The 26,363-nt window shown below is 37.3% G+C and overlaps 1 pseudogene; it reads right to left on the reverse strand.

Annotated features, from left to right (window-relative positions):
• Nucleotides 1-288: 288 nt before the first annotated feature.
• LOC149261096 (putative pectin methyltransferase QUA3) overlaps nt 289-26,363 on the reverse strand; it is a 79,576-nt pseudogene continuing 53,501 nt past the window's right edge.

Genomic DNA, 26,363 nt, shown 5'->3' on the forward strand with positions numbered 1-26,363 from the left:
ATTTACTTCTATTCCTTTAATATGCATTCTCTTTTCCAGAGATGCAATATTAACTTCTATTCCTTTAATATGCATTTTATTTTCCAAAGATGCAATATTGACTTCTATTTCTTTAATATGCATTTTCTTTTCCAAAAATGCAATAGCTATTGTTTGAATATGTACTCTCCTTACCTAAAATAGCTATGTCTATAAACAGAATAACACATACTCATTTCACAATACTAACATAAACTCTTATGTTTTCCAAGATTGTCATAAATACTTATCTCTTCAGTTGTATCACCATCAAGCTGAAGTGACTGTAGATATGGAGCGCACAAGAGCTGTGACAATGCAGCTTGAAACAATAGCTGACAGGGAAACCAGACCGCATGTAAGTCTCAGCGATAAGCACAGCCTCCCACATCTCCCGGCCTCCTCCTGCAGAAAGAAGTACCACAACCTCTCTTCTGCCACATTATGCCACAATTGGATGCGAGGACCTGCAATCCAAAGCGGCCATCACAGAGTCCTTGAGGCCGAGGCGTGGACTGGGTGAAGGCGTACAGATATAGGCAGCCCTCGAACGGATCCAGCGAATCTAAAACAAACTAAAGGGCAGCAGAAGATGTATGATATGTAGAATCGGAGATAGAAACGCCTTGCTAGTGGTCAGACAGCCATCGCAACGTTAAAAGAACCACCGCCAATTCTATACCCTGAATTGCATGAATGTAACTCTTGCAATTGAAGCCAAGCCTAATGATATAAGGAGTTCAAAAGGTTCCAAAATTTGTCAATACGCGGGAAAGATCCTGACAAAGTAGTTCGCAGAAACGGAGAGAGAAACACCTTATGGAAGGTTCCGTGTGGTAAAAACCAACCTGCAGGCACGCAACGCTTATTATTTTATATGATCTTCTCATCTCTCCGCATGAAAATGTTCCAGCCTACGCCCAAGAACCAACCGTCATTTCTTGGTTTTAGTTTCCGACTAACAAGAATTAGTTCACAACTAACTCGTAAATATTTCATAACTATTTATTATGATGAGTTATTACGGTAGGGATGTTACACATACTCTAACTTAGGGACAATTTAAAATCTATTAATTATAATGATATGCTTATAAAATAAAAAATTATAATAATACAATAACATGATGATGATAATTAAGATAAGAATGATTTGCATCATTATAATTTACATTAAGATAATATTTTAGAATTATCTTATAAACTATAATGATATGAGTATTTAAATTATTATTATAAAATAAATAAATTAAAATTATTTTTTATAAAAAATTGAGATAAGTAAGAACGGTAAGTTTAAATATATGTTTTTAAAATAATGATGATTATTATCAAAATAATGATGAGAATTAAGATCAGAATGATTTGCATCATTATAATTTACATTAAAATAATATTTTAAAATGATTTTATAAGCTATAATGATGTCAGTATTTAAAATTATTATTATAAAATGAAGAAATTAAAATTATTTTTTATTAAAATTTGAGATAAGTTAAGGTGGTAAATATAAATATATGTTTTTGAAATAATGATGATTATTATCAAAATAATGAGTGATGATGATTAAAATGATTTTTTATGAAAAAAGAAAAGATTTGATGTAAACTTAAAAAAAAAAATGGTGTTGATCATGATAATAAAAATGATGATAATATGAAAGAATGGAAGGAGAACTCGAAACAGTTGTGGTGACTAGCATTTCACCTTAGTTGTCCAATATTCGCTTAGTTTGTTTGGATTTCTTTCAGATCTCTTATGCAAATTGTTCAATGGAAAATACCTGTGATTCGATGAAAAAGACAGTTTCTTTTGCAGTTATGGTTGTTAGTCAAGCTAGCTCTTCTTCGGTTTCGTACAACTCTATCCTCAAATTTGGTTTCAATATTCTTATGGTTAAAGAAATTCGTTTCCTCAATGTTCTTGTCGATTAAGAAGCTTTCTATTGTGAAGAATATTTTTTAGAGAATGGCTTGGTTTCCACAAGTTGATCTCTAAGTTATGAAAACCCCTTTTGACATATGAACAAAACATTTACCCTATGTCTGGGATTTTTTTGTTGTGATTTTTTACAATATAGAGGACAAGAAGGCCATCTGGGGTAGTGTTGGTCTCTTCATGTAGCTATGGACTCCCACTTTTGATCTAGTAACGACATCAATCTCCACAACCTTAGTTAGGGTAAGGCTTCCAAACCTTCACTTGCATTATTGGAATCCTACATCACTTTCCTCTATTGGGAAAGCATTGAGAATTTTTTATCATCGTTGTTCTCAGATACAAAATAATTTCAAGACTACTAATGTGTGCATTTATCTGGGGATGGACTTCAAGAAGGACTTTCCCGTGGAAATTAATTTGACAACTCCAAACTATGCTTGGGTACAAAAGCTCGACTATGAGAATATTTCATTTCAGTTTAGAGCATGCTATGAAATAAGACAGGTAATGCAAAACTACCCCAAATGTTCTTAGAGTAGCAAAGATTGGAAAAATTCTCAAAAGACCAAATGGTGGGAAGGAGCACAAGGTGATCATTATGTGGTATACAAATTGGGCAAGCTTCAAGACAAGAAAGAACCAGAAGACAAGAAGGAAGCATATACAACCAAAGAAATCTCATCCATGAATATAGAATCAAAGCAGGAAAAATCGCATGCCAATGTGGATCCTCTGTCACGAGTAAGGATTCGTTGAACACAACATTAGTGGAAAAGCAACAACCCCTAATGGAAAACAAATCTCATCTAGAAACCACAAGGAATAATGTTGAAAATGCATGCTCTTGAGCAGATCAAGCAGATGAGGAAGATCTCAAGAATCTTATTATGCACTTGTCGAAGAATGATACATGACAATTTTCAGATAATGCTGGTTGCACCAAAGTTGGGATGAAAGGAAAAGGTTGTTCACTAAGAAAACCTAGAAGTTAGACTAGATCAAACTAAAAATAGTGAAAAATGGAATGTAAATGTGTCTGGATATCAGGGGTATTTTAGAAAAAATATACATGGAAAGGGACTGCAATTTATGTCTGATGGGGAACTTGTTTGAGGGTTTGGATTGAGCCTTTGTGCTCATTCTCAAATTTACAAGCTTTCAATATATCTAAAATATGTAAATGGTTTTGTCCATGTACCCAATTGTTTTAATACAAGTGCTATCCATTCCATTTAAAAAAAAATATGATGATAACATGATAATGATGGTAATAGCTACTAATACAACTACATTAGAAAATGTAGTTAATATATGTTATTCTACCTTATTTTCCTTCATTAAAAATTAATAGCTCTAGCACAACCATTTGAAACTATTCATTTTATAAATCCACATATTCACATGATTCTATTTGTTAGTTGATAATTTACATGGCAATTTCATAATTGTATTAGGTAAATGTGAAAAGGTAAAGATGCATTCAAAAGATGTCATTCATTATTTGATAATTTGAAGTGTAATCTCATAGTTGTATTAGGTAAATATGAAAAGGTAAACACAGATTTAGAAATGCAAGTTGGTTACACCAGTTGTTGTAGAAGATACTAGGAAATATGTAACATCTTTATTTATCAACATAATATAGACATTTTGATTAAAATAATGGTCAATCTACCAATATTCGAATAAGGAACACCCTTTGACATAAAAATAAAATAACCATAATAATTAAAAATAAAAATAAAAGTTTAAATAATGATGAAGAAAAATTAGGATAATTGCTCTGAGAGATTCATTCTATAATCCAATCTAAGAACAATGTGTGATTACGTCCATGCTCAAGGTGGAGCTCTCATGTGAACCTCTTAAAATGAAAAACGAAATATTCAAGCGATGTGATCTATAATAAAAAACAAAAATGAATATCCATGTAACATCTCCTTATCCAAATTACCCCTATTTTTTTGTGACAGAAAGTCCTAACAATAATATCAGTATCTTGCAGTAATTGTTGCTACTAGTTTGCATATCATGAAAGGTATCGACACTTTCTTCTAAGAATTTACCCTCTTTCAGCTTTAGAAAAGGTACTGAGTTTTATGTATATAATTGAAGTGATTCATTGACTATGCACATTATAACTTATATTTATATGAGTATGGTCGTTTATATGTTACCCACATTGAAATGAGATTCTTATGTTTATAATGCTTGGTGGTATATGAAACATGTTTGTCAAATGCACAAATTAAGGTTATACGATTTGCATTCCTTTTAGCTTTATAAACAATGGGTTTATGGATGCTTAATGAACACAATACCAAGGCTATATGAGCCTATCGAGAAAATTTCTGACTTTCCAGTTGTTAAACGTGACGGTAATTCATTTTTGAACTACCCTAGGAATCTGCGTTGGCCTCAATCCAACAGTGTAAGGTTTGGGTTTTGTTTCCGATGGTGGATGTGGATTGAGGAGTTACGAAAGTAACTACCTCCTCTCTCTCTTGCACCGTCTCACCTCACTCGAATTCTTGCTTGCTGAAGAAATGCTCTGTAAAGACCCTCGCCATGAGATTTGAGGCAACACCATGTAAATTTTTGGGCATAAATTTCATTTTCACTAGTGGGTTTATGAGAGTTTCCTTCAAGATCATTTCAAATTTCATCTCTAGGTTCGATCACCCTGTGGAATTTATTTGTTCTAGACTGGTGAGCTTAAGTCGATTGCAAATTCTTGGAATATTCAGGAATGCAACAGACATGGGCACGGTCAAGTTTTTGACCCCTCCCAGGTCCATCAGATTCACAAATATTCTGGGAATCTACAATCGACTTAAGGATCATCATTTTAGACACCATTCCTTGCAAGTCACGGTAAGGAGGATGGGAGAAATTCAATGTTTCGATGCCATGTTTGCATGTTCAAACTTATTTCTTTTACTTTTTAATTTGGTGATGTCTCTCTCATGTTTGAATTCTGAAGTTAATAATGGTTCTTCTTAATTTTCCCGAAGGGTATATGAAGGATCATGGCAACCTTCCCACTCATAAATAGGTAATATTCTTGAAACCCTAACCTTTTTTATTACTAATTTTCTTTCTTTCATTTTATTATGTGTTAACCCTATCGACACCCCTACTAACTTAGCTTATTTTTTTTTTTTGTCTTTTTTTTTCTTTTACGGGCTCGATGTTCAACTACGATTATTTTTCAACACATGTGATTTGTCTCATTCCATTGGGTACCAGGTCCTTTTCTCATTCCTTCTCTACTGTATGCCATAGGTTAGCGTGTTGGCAGTCACCTTACCCCAGCTTCTCGATATTATTTACTTTACTATTTGGGGTTTTCTCTCTTTTCCATTAGTTAGAAAAGGGGTTTGTGCTTATGGTCCTGTAAAATTCGAAAGGCCTAGGGCTGAGAACTCATTAAGAATCTGGTTTATCCTTTGTTAAGCGATTCTCTAGACTTTTATTTTTTAATATATGGGATATTTTACTTTCTGTTGTTATTAGGTTACGACCTTCCACCTTGGTAGAAATTATTTTTAGTTGTAATAATCTTAGCTACATTATTTAGAACAAAAAATTGAGGTTGTAACCCTCTGTTGAATGGCCTTCTATTAACCCTAAATTCATAGAGTTGTAATCTATTTTTTAATATAGAAAGTTCTTTCCTTTTCCGACGAGGGTGATATTCATTATGGGCAAAATATTTTAATTTATTTGTTGAGGTTTGACAGAATGAGGTTGTATGTGGACAGTGCTTATGAATTGTTCAGGGTTGCATTTCTCTATGTAAAGTACCTATACTATGCATAAATTTCGTTTCTAATTATTCTTTTACAGTTTATTTCGTGTGTAACTATTCATATGTATGTATATATATGCTCTGCCTTTCTTTTCTATTGGTAGTGCAATTACACTATTTATGATTTATAGTTCTTTTCTATTGGTAGTTCAATTACTCTATTTATGATTTATAGTTTTCTTTCCATTATGAAACTAATGTTTTTACTTATAAAGCTTATGGAACCCATTTGTCAAACGAAAACATTTTTTCAGTTGCTTTATTTTATAGTAGTATTTTTTTCTCATTAAGTGTGGGGTTTCGATGGGACCCGTTTTCCAAGACCTATCACCTCTCCAAATTGATTATTAAGGTATAGGAATTTTTTAGGTTAGCTGACCACCATCACATCTCGCCTGGAAGTAAACTATACCAACAATCTTACACCATACACAAAGACAACAAAACATAATCGCCCAATAAATTACACAGTCTTACACTTTGCACAAACTACAAAACAAAGTTCCTCAACAGGTTACACAATATAGTAAGAAAAATAATCATTAAGAATAGTTGTCCCACTTGCATTTTTATCAAGTATTGAGTTTGCTGTAAAATTACAAGTTACAGAATGGTCCTCCCAACTAGTGAGAATAAATACACCCTACTAAGACTCCCCTTGAGCCAACTTCATACTCAGAAGAATTACAGAGCAAAGACCTTAATAGGTCCAACCGAGAACTTCTCTAATCCCAACCAAAATCAATCTATGATTTTAATTAGGCACACATTCTTCATTCGGAATTCCACTGGCTAACTAGCTCAAGGATTCCTTATTTGGTAAGGTCTTGCCTCCCTCTACAATGTCCTGTCATAGGTATTAAGTTGCATTTTGTCTCTTCTTCAAGGTTACCTCGGGTCTGCCTTTTTCCCTCTTGGCTTCTGTTGAGGGCCCCGAAATCGGGTCAACAACAAGGGGGATACCCACCCAGTCGGGAACCTGGTTGGCGGCTCCGTGCCCGTTTGGTGTAGCGGGTCCGACTGGGGATGAAGGGACCAGCCTTCCGTTCTAGGGGTGTGTGTATGTGTAGAAAATGGTGATGTGTGTGTGTGTAGAAAATGATAGTAGAAAATATGTAATTATTCCTTAACTAATCTAATTCTAAATTCTGAAATGACTTTATACTACTTTAATCTAACAAAAAACAATACATCTAATCTACACTAACCCGGGACAGAATTTTTCCATTATGCAATCTAGAAAGATTTCACAGAATAACTGGTAATGAAGATTATTCAGCTATCGTGAGAATATAAATCAATTGAGATGAACCATCTTGCGTAAGAAGTTAAGCAAAACGGTTGTGAACAACATATTGCATAATCAGCTATTCATGTATTAAGCACAAATCAATGACTCCACCGTACAAAAGTGCCAAATGGTAGTCCACTTGTTCATACGTTAACATATAAATAACATCAGCTGTATATTACTCTAAGAATGCAAGCAGAAACTAGTCAAGAGATAAAAGTACCATTTATGACTGATTTTAAACTTACAGAACTTAAGCAATAATGATCTATTTCTACTTGCTTCTAATGCATACTAAGAGTACAGAAGTGCAACATCAGTAGTAGGTATTAAAATGCAAACATAAATAAATCTTGATCCGTCCATTCATCAAAAACCCCCTCCGAGGGTGCAAAAGTGCATGTTCTGAGGACATGTTCTTTGACAAAATTTAGGACCCTTCTCCAATGCAACGAGAAGGGTTAAATACTAGTAACCGACTAATTTTACTTTACACAAATTCAGGGAACGACTTCAAATGACTGCCCTTTTACTAAAAACAAATTTATTTCTAAAAACTGAATCTAATTTCTAACCGTTTCTGTATCTGCTCCTTAGTGCTGTAAGCAATGCGCTGTTCACCCTGAAAGAGTCGGCTGGTTGTCCTTTCCTTTTGTTCGAGCTGTAAAATTAGAAACAACAAGTGCTGGCACCTCTTTCTGTTAGATTAGAAGATATTTTCGAAAACCTTTCTCTAGCTAGGTGTATTCGCTGTGCGCACACTTAGTACAACCCAGTTTCTTTTCGAACTGATTTTGCTGTTGCTATTTCGGTTTCCGGTCGTGCGAATGACTGAGTGAGTTAGAAGCTGCGCTGTATGGACAATCCCCTATTTCGAGAACTGTTTCCGTTCTTTGTTCCAAGCTTTTCTGGAGCGTCTTTCTTCTCTTGCGCTTCTTTCTCTGCTTTACCAAGTCCGAGCTTTAGGATCTTTTGTAAACATGCTGCTTTTGTGTGCCTTTGACTCTGAGTCTTGGACAATCTATTTTCATCAGTGGCTGTTGGGCGATACTCTGGAATCCGCAGTTCTGCTGCATGCGGCATCCAATTGCGGAGGCATCTTCTCTCTGTTGTCTTATTAGCGCTCTTCCCTTCTCCTTAGATGTTTCCTGCATATAGATTTATATAAGTTGCATGTCTTGCAGTTTACACAAAGAAGAAGGGAAATCACGAAAAGATTGACATGAAAGCATTAAATTCTAATGAATGTGAAATTAATGACATTAATCATAACTTGAATCTTCGATAAATGCGATGCAATCAGTTCTGGATATTCGAGCATGCGGTCATTAATTTCACTTAAGGCACGCTTTCATTTTTGGATCTACCGTGTATGTCGGAGAATTCTTGTGATGAGTTTTTTCTGTGATTGGTATCACAGTATCGATGGCTACGACGTTATTAAGTGTTATCGTAGATCGCAGATATCGCAAATCGCAGATCGCTAATATCGCAGATCGCAGATCGCTAATATCGCAGATCGCAGCTTTGCATGGTCGCAGATCACAGATCGCAACATCGCAAGGTTTTCACTTTGTCATTTTGTGCTGCTCGTGTGGCACTGCGACGTGCGACGTCGCATATCGGCCGTCGGCGTTTCTTTAGGTTCTCCTTTTTCAAACGCTCTTAATGTGCGCGATGTGATGGGTTCTCGTGTTGCTCCTCTTTAGCGTATTTATGCGCTTTGGGCAAGCGCTCCTTTTTCCGTTGCGACGCGATATAGCTTTTAGGGAGCTGATACAAAAGAATTTTCAAACAAAAATATTTTTTGGATTTTTTGGCTAAGGGTCCCCCTTTGCTTGATGTTATTATTAATATCAAACGAAGAGGGGGGTTGTTGGTGACCACAACAATGGCGATTCACTGTGAAGAACCAGTTATCTCTGCATTTCTATTGACCGTTCACTTCCGAAACAGCAAAATTCTTATATGTCTAAATTTTGTTATGAACAGATAGAGTAGACCCCCTCACCTTGTCAACGATACTTTGTCTCAACCTTTTTAATCTCAATTGCTTGCTTCCTCAAGCTTTTTCTTGCATTCGCACTAGACATGACTTGGTCTTGATTAAAGATAAAATAAGGTCTTCTCTGCGTACTAGCTTAAAAGTATACTCATTTGTCGTAGGTAGAGCCTCTGCTGCCTGCAAGCGTCCATAGCCTCGACAGGGTTACCATGTTATCCAGCAATGATCCTTTTTCCTGCTTGATGTTACTTGCAACATTCCAAAGAAAAATCTTTTTTGACACACTTTTCCTTTTTTTTAATTCTCTAAAGAACAATGTCTTGGTTTGGTGGCCAAATTATGACACAGTCATTCACTTGATTTACACTTTTGCTGAACAAGCCGGCTCGTGATGAGACCTCTTGTCTTTTGATTGCAACAATCTTAAGTCGTTGCCCTGTTTTGATAGACAGTATTGGCAAAGTCAGCAAGTTATAATATCTGTGACCATGATAAGCCGGCTCGTGATGAGACCTCTTATTCTTTGAGATATAGTGTTTTGCTTGGATTATTTCTCTGAATGCTGCAATTCCCTTTTAGCGGGGAGGAAGTCATTGTTTTTCCTTAAGAAAGCTCTAGACGACAATAATAGAGTTTTTTGAAAACAACAGCTTTGCAAAGAGTACTTATTTTATTATTGATGATTCCTTTCATGGTGCTGATACAAAACAATTTTTTCACCAAAGGTTGCCTTCGTCAAAGTTCTTTGAGGTTGAAACTAATATCGTAATCAAGGTGAAGTTAACTCTATTTGTTAATAATAAAATTCAGATTTTTCAAAAAATTTGCTATTTGTACAAGCGAAATCAAAATCTGATAGAGAATTGGCGTGCTCTTTTCATGAATCCTTTTCACATGATCATCTACAACGGGTTTTATTCATCAAAAGAGAAAAACAAAACAAACTGAAATATAAAAACTAAATCTATCCTACAAAAATTAGAAGAATTTCTCTTCTATGGAAAATATAATTTAAGAATCAATCCATTGACACGTAAAGAATCTCTCCTACCTGCCAGATACTGCAACACGAATGTGGACGGGCCTACGACTTCTGCAATCTGAAAAGGGCCAAGCCACAGCTTCTGGAATTTCGTATGTTTGCCCTTTTCTTCATGTGCCTTATCCCATTTCAAAACTAAATCACCCATCTGAAAGTTTATTCTGGTTATGATGCTTGAGTCAAAAGAAGATTTTATTAGCGCTTGGTGATGTGCATGGGTTTTCCTAGCTTGTTCTCTTTGTTCTTCTAGTTTGATTATTTCCATTTGTCTTAATTGTAATGAGGAAGCAGGTACTTCGTCGATGTACTGCACTAAAGACAAAGAGGGAATGACTAAGTGAGTTGGAAGAACCACTTCCTGCCCGTAAACTAAATTAAAGGGAGAAGTGCCGATCGAAGCTTTCTTTGTGATTCTATCAGCCCATAAAGCATTTACCAGCGCTTTGTGCCAATTCTTTTGGTTTTGGTCAACTGTTCTTTTGATAATTCTGATTAGGTTCTTGTTTGTTGATTCAGCCAATCCATTACCTTGCGGGTAGTAGTTGGCAGAATATTTCAGTTTGTACCCTCTTTTGAGCGCAAACTCAGTCATAGCATTTTCAGAAAAATATGAAGCGTTATCAAATATTAAGGCCGTTGGCAATCCAAACCTAGTTATGATAAATTGGTCTATGAATTCAATAATGTTTTTAGAATGAACTGTCTTGAGAGGAACTGCTTCTACCCATTTGGTAAAATAATCAGTTGCCGTAAGGATATACTTATGCTGCTTAGAAGAGTGAGGAACGATCTCACCTATTATGTCCAAGCCCCATTGACTAAATGGTTGGTCGATGTTGACCGGTTGTAGCGGCATGGACGCTTTCCTTTGTTTTCCTGCAGCAGTCTGGCAGACTTGGCATTTCCTTACGTGATTGTATGAGTATTTGAACAGTGTGGGCCAATAATATCCTGCACGCAAGATTTTGTGTGCAGTCGCATCTCCGGCATAGTGTCCACCTGCTAGTCCATCAGGGAGTTCCTGCAAAACCTTTTCGGCTTCAGTTTTCTCAAGACACCTAAGAAGTACAGAATCATAATTCCTTTTAAACAGGACATCATTTATGAGCTGATATTGCTTAGCTTTTAATCTCAGGGCTCCTTTCTTAGTATGATCCAGACGTGATGGGGCATACCCGTTCTTAAGAAAATAAATGGTGTCAGCATATAATGATTCTGCATCGTTTAGGCTTACCTCATACGCGTGTACCTCATCAGACGCGTTCTCAGGGATTTGCGATGCTCCAACTAACATCTTGCAGAAGCCTTGGCCTCTTACGATGTGTGCCGGTTTGATCTCAAGGTCGTATTCTTGTAAGGCGGTGATCCAATTCGCTCTCTTCTCGCCCACATCCTTCTATATCAGGAGGTTTCTTACCGCTGGAAACGGTACTATGACTTTGGTATGGGCTTTTAGCAAGAAAGGTCTGAAATATTTGATTGCTTTGAAAACGGCATATGCCTGTTTCTCGACGTCAGAATAATTGAGTTCAGCACCTTGTAAGTTCGAGCTAAAGAATGCGATTGGGGCTTCTACCTTTTCGTGATTTGCTTGAGTTAAAATCGCAGCATAAGATTTTTCTGAGGCAAACGTGTATAAGATGAAAGGTTCTGAAAAATTTGGGGTAGCCAAAGATGGAGTGTTGATGATGGCTTGTTTGATTAAGTTGAATTCTTCGTGCTCGTCTAGACCCCATTTGAAATTTGAATTCTTTTTTATCATATTTTGTAAGGGTGAAATAATATGTGAAAAATCCGGGCCAAATCTTTTGACAAAATTGATCTGTCCAAGGAAGGATTGCATGGCTTTCTTGTTATGAGGTATGGATATTTCAGAAATTTCCTTGATTCTGTCGGGTTCTATGTGAATACCAGATTTTGATACTATGAATCCGAGCAATTTCCCTTCGCTTAATGCAAAGAAAGATTTCTTTGGATTGAGCGAAATTCCATACCTCAAGCATCTTTGAAAGATTTGCTTCAAATCTTGGAGATGGTTGTTTCGTTTTCTGGAGTACACTGTTATATCATCCAGATAAAACACTATTGATTTATTGACCAATCCTTTAAACGTGATGTCCATGGCTCTCTGAAAGGTAGCTCCGGCGTTGATCAGACCAAATGGCATCTTCCGATATGCATAAGTGCCCCATTTGGTTCGAAACGTAGTCTTTAACTGATCATCGGGATGCACCAGTACTTGATTGTATCCTGAAAATCCATCCAGGAATGACATTAATTCTGAGCCTGCTACTGCCTGTAGAATCTGCTCCATAGGTGGGAGGGGAAAGTTATCCTTTTGACAGGCTTTGTTGAGATTTCGGAAGTCGATACAGATTCTGATGTCTCCGTTTTTCTTCCTAACGGGCACCATATTGGATACCCATTTGGAATACCTAACGGGGAAGATTATTCTGGCTCTCAACAACTTATTAAGCTCGGTTTTATCTGGTTTTCTAGGTTAGGGTGTATTTTCCTGAGCTTCTACTGGACGGGTTTCTCGTTTTCAGTCATAGGGATAACATGCTGAATGATGGAAGTGTTGTAAGTCTTCAGCTCATCGTAGTTCCAGGCAAAAACGTTTTTGTACTGTCTCAGAAGGCGGATATATGCTGATTTTTCTTCAGGGGCTAAGCCCTGGCCTAGATTAACATTTTGCCGCTTTTCGTCAGTTCCTAGGTTGACTGATTCGTAGTTCAGAGTTGAACTATAAAGCTTGGCATTAGCAGACCTTTTGAACCGACTTTTCAAGTCATATAAGTCTTCTAATTTGACCACCAATTTGGGTATAGCATTATCAGTGCTACTTTGTTGTATCTGGTGATCATGACAGTCTTCGTCAATTATCTGGTTTGTGTAGGATCCTTCAGAGGTGAGGAAACTTACGATGTCTGGGTCGTCATTGAACATTGTCCAGTTGGTGATATTGTCAGGAATGGAAGGCTTAAAAATTAATTCTATTGAAAACCTATCAGGACTAAAATCTTCAGAAGGGATAAGTCGAGAGGCTACGTTAGCTAACAGGTCTGCGCTTGCGTTTTGAATTCTTGGAATTGACGAGATGTTAAATGCTATGAAATGTGCAGTGAGATCTTGCACTAACGATTGATAATGCTTTAAATGACTAGACAGGCAATGTATGGTGTTACGTACCTGTTTTACGACGATCTCAGAATCTCCAAAGACTTGAAGATACTTAACATTCAATCCGATTGCTTTGTATAGGCCTTGAACCAAGGCTTCGTACTCCGCTGTGTTGTTCGTGCAATCGAACTCAAGTCTGCATGTGAGCATAATCTTGTTCCCGTCTGGGTTGATCAGAACGCATCCTGCTCCTGCCCCCTCGTTGGATTTAGATCCGTCAAAATATAATTTCCAAAATAAAGAAGTATTTACAGAATTATCTAAAAAACCAAAACATTTTGAGTCATCAGTTTGAGAGAAATTTTCAACTTGGGATAAAACTGAATTCTCTAAGTATGGTGAAATATGAGCACTGAAATTGCCTAGGAAAGAATCTATTGCGTAATTGCCTACAATGCTACTATTGTATGTGATGGCTTCATTTTCTCCTTCTAGTTCTGTCACTATGTATTTTTGGTGCAACTCTCGTTCAACCTTTATCTGATTTGGTTTACCGTTGTATGGTAACCACATGTGCGACCAGTCGGTTGAGAAATATCCGTGGAGTTTCTCCGACCAATCCCTGCTAAGAATCAAGCCATAGAACTCAGGTATATCGGCTACCAGAATGTCGATAACCTGACACACTTTTGGGTTAGTCGACAATCTTATGGTCACCTGATTAAGTTCACCAATCACTTTGACTTGGGATCGATCAAGTTGAACTATACCTACTGCAGATTTTTGAGGTTGCACATTCAATTTGGCACATATTGACCTGGGTAAAATATTCGTTGAAGCACCAGAATCAACCAAGCAATTGTGCACGTTTTTGTTAAAGATTTCATATGTGAGAAGAAAAGGAGGAGTATGAGACCTTGATCTCCCTCCAATCAAGGCGATGTCATTTGGATCAATTTTATTTATCGTATTGGTTGGAGGTCTTCCCAGATTGTGGGAAGCCACAGCTGTAGGTAAAGATGTAGTAGGTACAGCATGTAATTCTTTCATCATGATTTTTTGCTGGTGTTTCAGTTTACTCAATTCATACAGAGTGATATTAGCCCTAGTCTTCTTCATGTCGTCAATAATGTTATAATCCATTTCATCCGACACTATTAGTGTTCTTGATGGAGGTGCTTGTTCAGATTGGACTGGGCTAAACTGGGTCGCTTTAGCAGTTGTATTTTTGGTTACGGCCCTTTCTTTTGTTGCAGGGCTTGCGCCCTTTTGTTTTGGGGTAGTTTGGGGAGGATCAAACTGATTTTTGCTTCTCGTGCTAACAGGAAGTGCTTCTTGATCCTCTTCCTGTGGGAGGATGAAATCCCACATTCCTTGAAGTTCTACAACTTCTTCCTCGTCGGTCTGCCCTTCAGTGGTATTCTCTTCTTCTTCGTCTTCTTCAGACTCAACATTTGAGACAACACTGGGTGGTTTTACGTCCATGGGAGGATTTCTTTTAAAAGTCCTAAAGGGCTTTTTCGAAGAATTCTCTGCTACTTGTTTCTTGATATCGACCATCTCATTGAACATGGCTTTCAACACTTTTTGTAACCCTTCCAAATCGAAAGGATCTTTCGTTTGCTTCTTCTTGGTGTCTTCTTTGAAAGAGACCTTCTTTGATTTGCGTTCTTCTATAGCAGATCTCTTTTCTAGGGCTACCACGTGTCTTTCCACTGCTAACGCTTCTGTCAAGTTGTCAACTAATGTGGTCTTGTTTGCCCTATCTACGAAGATAGCCAAGTTTGGAGGTAAAGCCGTGATGTACCATTCACACCTTACTTCCTCGCTGGGTTGTGAAGCAGTGGGGATTTTGTTGAGGATCTTATTGAACCGTAAGTTAAAGTCTTTAATGGGTTCTCTAGCCTCAGCCTTAAGATTAGATAGGTCATTAATCAATGTCGCCGTAGATCGGTCATCACCAAACTTAGTGAGGAACTGACTTTGAAAAATGTCCCAGCTTGTGATGGATCTGGAAGGTAACGAAAAGTACCATGACCCGACCGTTCCTTGCATTGTATAAGGGAAGAGCCAGACAACAACGTCTTCGTTAGTAACTACGTTGAGATTAACAGAAAGCATGAAATTATTGATATGTTCTTCGGCTAGCATACCTGCTTCTGGGTTGAATTTAGGTAGCCACTTCTCTGGATGGGCCGGTATAGGGCTCAGGGGTGGAGGCATTAAAACCGCCCCAGGATTGTTCCATGGAGATTGGGCCATCGTGGAGCTGCTAGCTAATGGAAGTGCAAAAACTGACCCCTGATGCTGAGAAGGTGAAGAAATCAGGATCTTTGATGTTCAAAGAGGAAGGTTTGTGGAGACGGGTGAGTGAGTTGGAATGGAAAAGTGGGTGGTTGACTTCGCGGTGAGGGAGTTGATATGGAGGAAGTGGATGAGAGAGTCTCTCTGTTAGACTCTTGAGGTGTTTTCCTTGCTCTTTTTCTGTTAGGAAGAGGGAGTTCACTTGGTTGTATGCCAAATTTTTCATGCTTTAATCTGGTAAGGGGATGAGCAGGGTTGTACTGCGAAGTCACGGTGCTTATAGATTTATCAGACTTCTGGTTAAAAATGGAGAATCCCTGGAATTTACGAATCAAAGTTTGAATTTCAGGGGGTTCAATAATACATGGGCCTGATATATTCGAATATGTAGCAGTGGTGGATACTCGAACGACTTCAAATTCTGGGTTTAACCGTGTTGGAGAAGTCGAGGGAGTTGATGAGGGTGTATTACTCTCAGAATGGTATTTGGATATTGCTTTAGGTGCCATTCATAGTTCGTGCCCTCCTTCTAGCGCCAAATATGTTGAGGGCCCCGAAATCGGGTCAACAACAAGGGGGATACCCACCCGGTCGGGAACCTGGTTGGCGGCTCCGTGCCCGTTTGGTGTAGCGGGTCCGACTGGGGATGAAAAGACCAGCTTCCCGTTCTAGGGGTGTGTGTATGTGTAGAAAATGGTGATGTGTGTGTGTGTAGAAAATGATAGTAGAAAATATGTAATTATTCCTTAACTAATCTAATTCTAAATTCTGAAATGACTTTATACTACTTTAATCTAACGAAAAACAATACATCTAATCTACACTAACCCGGGACAAAATTTTTCCATTATGCAATCTAGAAAGATTTCACAGAATAACTGGTAATGAAGATTATTCAGCTATCATGAGAATATAAATCAATTGAGATGAACCATATTGCATAAGAAGTTAAGCAAAATGGTTGTGAACAGCATATTGCATAATCAGCTATTCATGTATTAAGCACAAATCAATGACTCCACCATACAAAAGTGCCAAATGGTAGTCCACTTATTCATACGTTAACATATAAATAACATCAGCTGTATATTACTCTAAGAATGCAAGCAGAAACTAGTCAAGAGATAAAAGTACCATTTATGACTGATTTTAAACTTACAGACCTTAAGCAATAATGATCTATTTCTACTTGCTTCTAATTCCTACTAAGAGTACAGAAGTGCAACATCAATAGCAGGTATTAAAATGCAAACATAAATAAATCTTGATCCGTCCATTCATCAAAAACCCCCTCCGAGGGTGCAAAAGTGCATGTTCTGAGGACATGTTTTTTGACAAAATTTCGGACCCTTCTCCAATGCAACGAGAAGGGTTAAATACTAGTAACCAACTAATTTTACTTTACACAAATTCAGGGAACGGCTTCAAATGACCGCCCTTTTACTAAAAACAAATTTATTTCTAAAAACTGAATCTAATTTCTAACCGTTTCTGTATCTGCTCCTTAGTGTTGTAAGCAATGCGCTGTTCGCGCTGAAAGAGTCGGCTGGTTGTCCTTTCCTTTTGTTCGAGCTTGAAAATTAGAAACAACAAGCGCTGGCACCTCTTTCTGTTAGATTAGAAGATATTTTCGAAAACCTTTCTCTAGCTGGGTGTATTCGCTGTGCGCACACTTAGTACAACCCAGTTTCTTTTCGAACTGATTTTGTTGTTGCTATTTCAGTTTCCGGTCGTGCAAATGACTCAGTGAGTTAGAAGTTGCACTGTATGGACAATCCCCTGTTTCGAGAACTGTTTCCGTTCTTTGTTCCAGGCTTTTCTGGAGAGTTTTTCTTCTCTTGTGCTTCTTTCTCTGCTTTACCAAGTCTGAGCTTCAGGATCTTCTGTAAACACGCTGCTTTTGTGCGCCTTTGACTCTGAGTCTTGGACAGTCTATTTTCATTAGTGCCTATTCGATGATACTCTGGAATCCGCGGTTCTGCTGCATGCGGCATCCAATTGCGGAGGCATCCTTTCTCTGTTGTCTTATTGGCGCTCTTCCCTTCTCCTTAGATGTTTCCTGCATATAGATTTATATAAGTTGCATGTCTTGCAGTTTACGCAAAGAAGAAGGGAAATGACGAAAAGATTGACATGAAAGCATTAAATTCTAATGAATGCGAAATTAATGACATTAATCATAACTTGACTCTTCGATAAATGCGATGCAATCAGTTCTAGATATTCGAGCATGCGGTCATTAATTTCACTTAAGGCACGCTTTCATTTTTGGATCTACCGTGTATGTCGGAGAATTCTTGTGATGAGTTTTTTCTGCGATTGGTATCACAGTATCGATGGCTGCGATGTTATTAAGTGTTATCGTAGATCGCAGATATCGCAAATCGCAGATCGCAGATCGCAGATCGATAATATCGTAGATCGCAGATCGCAACATCGCAAGGTTTTCACTTTGTCATTTTGTGCTGCTCGTGTGGCATTGCGACGTGCGACGTCGCATATCGGCCGTCGGCGTTTCTTTAGGTTATCCTTTTTCAAACGCTCTTAATGCGCGCGATGTGATGGGTTCTAGCGTCGCTCCTTTTTAGCGTATTTATGCGATTTGGTCAAGCGCTCCTTTTTCCGTTGCGACGCGATATAGCTTTTAGGGAGTTGATACAGAAGAATTTTCAAACAAAAATATTTTTTGGATTTTTTGGCTAAGGGTCCCCCTTTGCTTGATGTTATTACTAATATCAAACGAAGAGGGGGGTTGTTGGTGACCACAACAACTTCCTTTTCTCAAACTGAGATAGTTTATCTTTTAGGGAGAAGGGTTTGGGTAGGTAATTGCGTCTACCTGTAACCATGTTCAACTGTTCTGGAATATGAAACTCTCTTACAACATTACTTTCCTCATAATTTTATAGCTGACTATTTAATAAATTTATTAAGAAAGGTTAAAACATTTATATTCACAAATTAGGCATATCATACTCTTAACATGGTTCATAGTCTACGAAGTAAATAAAAATGTAGCTCAAATATTTAAACATTTAGCGAGGGGTATTACATCTCCCCACTGAGCGAATCATTTTCCTCAATGTTTCCTAGCCATTAGAATAGGTTGGGATATGCTTCAGGCATAAAATGATATCTCACTTTCATATCGTTATTTCTCTCTAATCAAGAATACATAGAGGTTTGACTAAGAATTATCTGTCCAGATTAACCTACAATCACATCATGAAGACCATAATTATATTCCATCAATAATTAATTAAACATTTATATAAAATTCATTTCACTTTATTATAATATCCGCACATCCTACTAATGTATTATATATCTAGGGTCATATGTGTACTTCTTCAACAAAGAAATACATTATGTACACATATATGACTAGGTAAATCCAACTAATCGGCGACTGGACCAATTCAGGCGAGTATTTCAAAAGGGCCACAAAATTAGGGAGCTAGTTTGACACATCCTCCCCATCTCAATGTGCTCCTTTTTTATTTAACAATTACAAAAACATTCTCTCGCACCTGAAATTCCCTATAGGTCCTTCGCTTCTCTGCATAATTTTTTTTCATTCTTGAGGAGCTTTCAAATTCATTCATACTTTCTTTACAATACACTCTATTTCTTTTAACATGTCAGATCCCAATATTAGTGCGTCTTTAGGACTGTTACAGTTGATAGGCATCCGACACCTTCATCAATATAACACTTCAAATGGCCTCATTCTTAAGGAGACATGGTGATTGTTATTATATGAAAATTCCACCAAGTGGAGGTAGTCTTACCACTTGGTTGGTTGTTGCATGACATACATCCTTAGCATGTCTTCTATAAATTGGTTTACTCATTCAGTTTTCCCATCCATATTTGGATGGTAGGCATTGGTGAAATATACTTGAGTTCTTAAGCCAGTAAAAGGAGTCTCTGAGAAAGTAGAGGTGAACTTCACATCCTTATTAGAGTACCATTTTGGGTATTCCGTGTAAACAAAAAACTTTTCTCATAAAAATATCAACAATTTGCACAAATTTATAAGTTGATCATACAGGAATGAAATGAGTAGTTTTACTGAGTTTTTCTACTACCAACATGTTTTAGTCATTTTTCCTTTTTGACTTAGGTAAGCCTATAATAAAATCCAGTTTGATGATTTCCAATTTCCATTCAGGAATGGGTAGTGGGTGAAGTAAACTCGCTAGATGTTGATGTTCAACTTCTACTTGTTCACACTTAAGGTACTTTGAAAAGTATTTACTCACCTACCTCTTCATACCAAGAAAAAAATAATATTCTATTAGAGTTGTAATTAATTTTTGGTAATCGTGATGAGAAGCATATGGAATTTTATGATATTTATTCAGAATAATTTGTTTAACAACTTGATAGTTAGGGACATAAATTCATTTTTTGTAAAAAAAAAAATTCATTATTAATATCATAACCTACTCTCTTTTCAGGGTTGTTTTCTTGTTTTACATTCTTCCATTAAAAGTGATATTTAGGGTCTCTTAGGGCAACATTATTAATATGATATGAAAAATCATATTTTTTTTACTACATGTAATTTCGTATATGTAATTTAGTCTCCTACTTGGGGCATCCACCTTCTAATTCTCCTTTCCCTTCAAGCATTTCATCTCAAATTCCAATTAACTTCAGATGGCAGTCCATCGTGCTTCCCTATCATTAATATTGGGTTGCTTAAGGAAGCTAGTCAAGATACTATGATCAATCATTAGGATAAGATTTTTCCTAATAAATAGTGTCACAATATTTTTAAAGGATGGATCACTACAGTTAGTTTTGAATCAGAAGCATAATACCTTTATTCATGATATTTCAATTTCCAAGATTCATCGGCTACCACTCAGATCTCTTGCATTAATACACCTCCTACTCCTTCCTAACATGCGTCTATAGAGACAACAACCCATTTTTCAGGTTTGCTATCCTTAAAACAAGGGTTTTAATTAACAAATGTTTTATCTAATCAATTTCTTTTGACATTTTATTTTCCAATTAAAGTTTTCCCTTTTTTCTCCATACATGTTATGGGGTAAGCTACTCTAGAAAATCCTTTTATGAAATGACAGTAATAGCCAACTAACCCCTTAAAGGATTGGATTTTTTTGGCATTTTTGGGGATGGGCCATTCCATGATAGTTTTAATCTTTTTAGGATATATGACTATTCCCCCTTGTGTGATGACATCTCCTAGATATTGGATTTGATCCTTTTAAAATTCACATTTATTATATTTGGCATACAATTGATGCTCTGATAGAGTCTACAATACTATTGTTGTAAACAATGCTAATACTAAGAGGGGGGTGAAATATCATGTCGTGACAATATAAAATCAACACATAAGCACATACACCATGAGAAGAAAAAACATGAACACCAAGGTTTAATTTGGAAACCCTTCTAGGAGAAAAACCACCAAAGCTTGTTTGTTATTTGATGTAAATATGAGCTCCTACTCTATTATGTGAATTTGTTAATGAGCCACCACTAACAGAAAGCACCAAGTCTCTTTGATTGTTTGCTAGCACCCACTAGCAAGAAGCACCAACTGCCTTTGTCTATTTTCTAGCACCCACTAGCAGGAAGCACCAACTCCCTTCTTTTGTAGATGCTTCATCTACTTCGCAAAAGTACCAATTGAAGCACTCACTTCTTAGATTTATTGCAAGAACCAACTTGGAGCTTCTTGTATTTATGTGTAGAAATTAGGTTGTATATTTGCAGCTTCTCATGACATTTTAATCAAAATCACAAGACACAAACCTACACTACTACTCTCGACATTAATTCAGAATTTAGAACAAAAATCTTAGACATGCAAGAAACAATAACACACATGAAACAATTACTTGTATATGGGAAAAGAAATCTGCTAAAAACCCAAATGCCTGCTTGCATTAATCAAATGAATAGAGATGTATTACAATTTCTTTACTCAATTGAGCTCACCTTGTAAGTGTACAACCTATCTCTCTACCCACTAAAGGCCTCTGACCCAGACTTAGTCAAATTTTCCCTCATCTTGAGCTGTTATTTCCTTGCGTTCTTCCTTGAGGAATTATCCTCTATTATTTAGGAAAATCTCAATTTAATTGCACAATTCCTTTAGGCTGATCATCTGAATGTATGCAACACTTGTACACTCAAGACTAGTCTACAACTGATGTTACACTACCTTGGAATCTCCACCTCAACTGGGTAACTCGAATTCTCTGCATGCTCTAACTATTTTGGGTTGATTGATCAGTTAACTGGATGATCACTGAGTTTGACTGAAGTTACACTACTTAACTAACCTTCCACTAGTTCATCCAAAAGTTGGAACTAGTTCAACTGAAAACAACTTGAGATAATTGACCTTGATTGCTACAAATTAGAAATCACACATGCAGAACTGAAATCTACCTCCTCAAACTCAAATTTACTAGGTAAAATGGGTGACACAAGCCATGTCACACAACTTAACATCATCCAAGTTATCCGTTGTTGTGGAAATTCGAATATTCTAAATTCAATCAAGGGAAAATCAAATTGAGAATTTCATGCTAAATTTTATTTAACACTCCCTCTTAGCAAGAAAGGGATTATCAACCACCCCTATCATGTAGTTGTGGAACTAAAACTTTCATATTAACAAGGCGTTTGTCAAAATGTCATCATCTTGTTCCTTCGACGGAATTTGTTGCAACAACATTATATGCCTCTCCACACAATCCCGTAAATGGTGATACCATATATCTATATGCTTGGATCGATCGTGAAAAATAGGATTTTCAGAGAGGTTGATGCAACTCTGATTATTACAGTAGATCACAATTAGATCCATCATCTGACCAAACAATCCAACAAGTATATTTCTCATCGAGATCGCCTCACATGTTTCTTGACTGGAAGCCATGTATCCTACTTCTACTTAGCCAAGTGCCATAGATCTTTGCTTCCTTCTGTACCAAGAAGCTACTGTGGACCCAACACTGAAAATTCCACTTGATGTACTCCTTTGGTCTGATGGACTCCCCCCCTAATCTGCATTGATGAAGCCACACAACTTCACTCGCTCTCTACGTCTATACCATAGCCCAAGCTAGGTAGTTCCTTTGAGGTACCATAGAACATGCCTATCTACCCTCCAAATAATTTGGTTTGCCTAACCATAGCTTGGCTTAACTGGCTAACTTCATAGCACATGTTTGGTCCTGTGCTCACAAGATACATTAGTGAACCCACCAACTTCTAGTAAAGAGTAGCATCAACTTCCTCACATGAAGTGACATCCTCCTTCCTCTAGTTGGTTGCTAGAGGTATCTCCATGGGTTTGCAGCTATCCATACGGAACCTCTAAAGTATATCATTGGAATACTTTCCCTAAGAGACAAAAATTTCTCCATCACCTTGCCATACTTCCAATCTGAGGAAGTAGTGCATGAGACCCATGTCCTTCATTTAAAACACTCTTTCGAGGTCCTCCTTGCAAGGTTTGATCAGCTGCTCATCACTAGTTAAAATAAATTCATTAACATATAAGACAATAATCAACAATTTAACTTCTACCAAGATATGACAAAGGTTTTCATCTTCTTCACTTTTGATGGAGCCCAAACCGATGAGATGGTTATTGATACTGGCATACCAATCACAAGGTTCTTTCTTGAGACCATATAAATCTCGCTTCCGTATGCACACATGAGACTCCTGATGAAAATTCTCGAAGCCTTCTAGTTATTCGATGTGCAAATCATCCCCAATAACTCCATTGAGGAATTTTGTTTTCACATTCATCTGGTGGACCTTTGACCCCATCTGTGCAACCAGAGAAAGAATTTATTTGATGGATGAGTAGCTTGCTCTAAGAGAAAAGGTCTCCTCATAATCAATCCACTCAGCTTGAGAGTACCGCTTGACCACAAATTTGTCCTTGTACTTTTCTATGCTTCCATCTACTACATGGTTTACCTTGAAGATCCATCTCGAACCCACAACTAATTTCTGAGTTGGTCATGGGACCACTTTCCAAACACTTTTCTTTACAATGGACTCATATTCATCCACCATTGGATCAACCCACATAGGTTTCTCTACTGCTTCCTTGAAGGAGGATGGGTCAGTCTCTAGAAGCTTAGTCATTAGAGCCATGTATCTAGTGTACCAATCTAGTGACCTTCTTTACTTGTGTTGATTTTAAGGAGCACCCGCATTCTCCATCACATCCTACACAAGTATCTCAGCTTCCCTAGTCCTTTTCCTACCTTCACTGGATGGTTTTCCTAGAGTGGATGTCTCCACTCTCTGGTCCTCAAATTATGGCTACTCCACAACTTCTTGAGGTTCCTCCTTTGGAGCTAAAATATCCTCTTTTGGTGGGATCTGAATCTCCCTCCCAAGAGAGCATCACGTAACTTTATCTTTGTTAAATTTTACATCCCTTTAGAAAACTACCATTTTGAGGGATTTTAAGTACACACAATAGTTGTGGGGAGTTTTTTTGTAACCCACAAATACCACCAATTATACTACTAGCTCTAGCTTCTTCCTTGATTCTTTGGAGACATGGAAATAGAAAGAGGCTCCAAAAATACTGAAGTGCAACACATATGACCTTCTCCCTAAAAAAGCCTCCTCTGGTGTAATCATGCATAGAATCCGTCAAGGACTACAATTCTGAAAATAGACTACTCTATTGCATGCATTAACCCACAAATGTAAAGGTAGCCCATGGTCATGTAGCATCACCCTTGTTTCTCCCACAATGCTACAACTATTTCCTTCAACCACCCCACTCTATTGTGGGTTGTAGGGTTTTTCAACTCTCGTCCAATGCCTTCTTTTGCACATTAATTTTTAAATTCATTCACCACGTACTCACCTTAATTATCCCTCCTAAGAGCCTTCACCTTCTTTCCCGTTTCTTTCTCAACGAGTGCCTTGAATTATACCAACTTGGAGAAAGTCTCACCCTTCTTCCGTCTGAAGAAGATCCAACACTTCTATGAAAAGTCATCAATGAAAATGATAAACTATTTGTGTCTGGTAGTGCAGGATGTCCAGAAAGGTCCAAACACAACAGAGTGGATCCTTTCAAGGAATGCATGTGACTTTTTGTCTCAATCATGGAATGTGTATTTTTTGTACTTCCCCAAAATACATCCTTTACATACATCATGTTTCTCAAGTGCTCCTTTGGAAAGGCATGTGGTTATCTACTGCATGATCTTCAAAGCACCATGATGAAAATGACCAATTCTTTTATTCAAAATCTCACTGACATCACTAATCTGCACCTTCTCCGCATGTGCGCTCAATGCAGCATTATCCACCACATCTAGCTTGTACAGGTTCATCAGATGAATCCTGGTCTACTTCACCTGTCCCGTGGCTATGTGTCTCAGGAATTTCTTTCCTTTTCTAAATATCACATCATAGCCACGGTCTTCCAAAAATGCAACAAAGATGAGATTTTTTTTTAAGCCCAGAATGAACATGCCATCCTTAAGCCTAAGGAGGGATTCGATCTCCCTCTGAAAGGTGGCTGTACCAATATTAGTCACGCCATACCTTCCCTCATCCCCCATCTTGGTTTGCATCTGCAAATATTTCTCCTCCTAGTCACTTAAAAAATCTATATTTCCTGTCATGTGGAATAATGCACCTGATTCCAAGTACCAGACACTCCCCATCATTGTGTTGGCAATGCATGTAATAATGGTAAATTCAAGCTCAAACTATGAAGCCAAAGCTTCACTTGCTTCTCCGTCTGACGTCTTCTTTCTTTCCTTCTTGTGTGGACACTTTATGGCACAGTGTCTGAATTGATGACAATAGAAACATTTAATTTTTGAAAAATATTTCTTCTTGCCCCTTTGCCTAGATTCTGGTTTGGATTGGGATTTCTTCCCTTTTCCCTTCTTTTCCTTTCTAGCCAATGCAAAATTTTTCTTCATCCTCTCCCTTGGATGAAGTCGCATCTACGATATTCTATCATATTTCCTCCTGAACCAAATCAGACCACAAGTGCTCCCAACTAGGTAGTTTCTCCCTCCCATTCACCAAATATTGATAGCTATTCCAACTCTTGGGAATTTCCAGAAGGGCTAATGTTACAAAGTATTCTTCAGGGATGTTAACACTGACGCCGCCAATTTCATCACAACGTTGTTTAAACTTAATCAATATTGTGGAATTGTGTCATTATTATACATCTTGATACTTTGAAGTTTATCATTGAGTGCCAACTTACTATGGTCACTACTATTCTTGAACAATTTTGTTAGTGCTTTCCACATCACGAACGAAGTTTATTTTCCATGGAGATTTGAGAAAATGTGATCTCATACTCCCTCCAAGATTATTCTCCTCACCTTCACTACATATTTCTTCCACTGATAATGGTTATGGGAATTAGATGCTTTAGGTTTTGCAACATGTGTCTTGATGTATTCTAGGAATCCATTGTCATCTAAACTTCCTCCATGTGGTCCTTCCATGCAAAAAACTAGAGGTGCCTTCCAAGGCATACTCTAGTCTTAGTCCATTGGTCGCCATCTTCTTATCTTTGAAGAAATCCTTTTACATTAATCTTCAAATTTGAACCTTTGAGAAACAATTTTGAATTTTGATACTCTAATGTGAATCAAAATCTGATACCATGTATAAATTAGGCTATATATTTGTGATTTCTCATGAAATTTTAATCAAAATCACAAGACACAAACCTACACTACTACTCTGCAGACATTAATTCACAATTTTAAAAAAATTCTTAGACATGAAAGAAGGAATACCACACATGCAATAAGTAT

This window comes from Pinus tabuliformis, chromosome 6 (assembly GCF_031772625.1).
Source record: "Pinus tabuliformis cultivar Carrire ecotype Pingquan chromosome 6, CPIR1, whole genome shotgun sequence".
Classification (NCBI taxonomy): Eukaryota; Viridiplantae; Streptophyta; class Pinopsida; order Pinales; family Pinaceae; genus Pinus; species Pinus tabuliformis.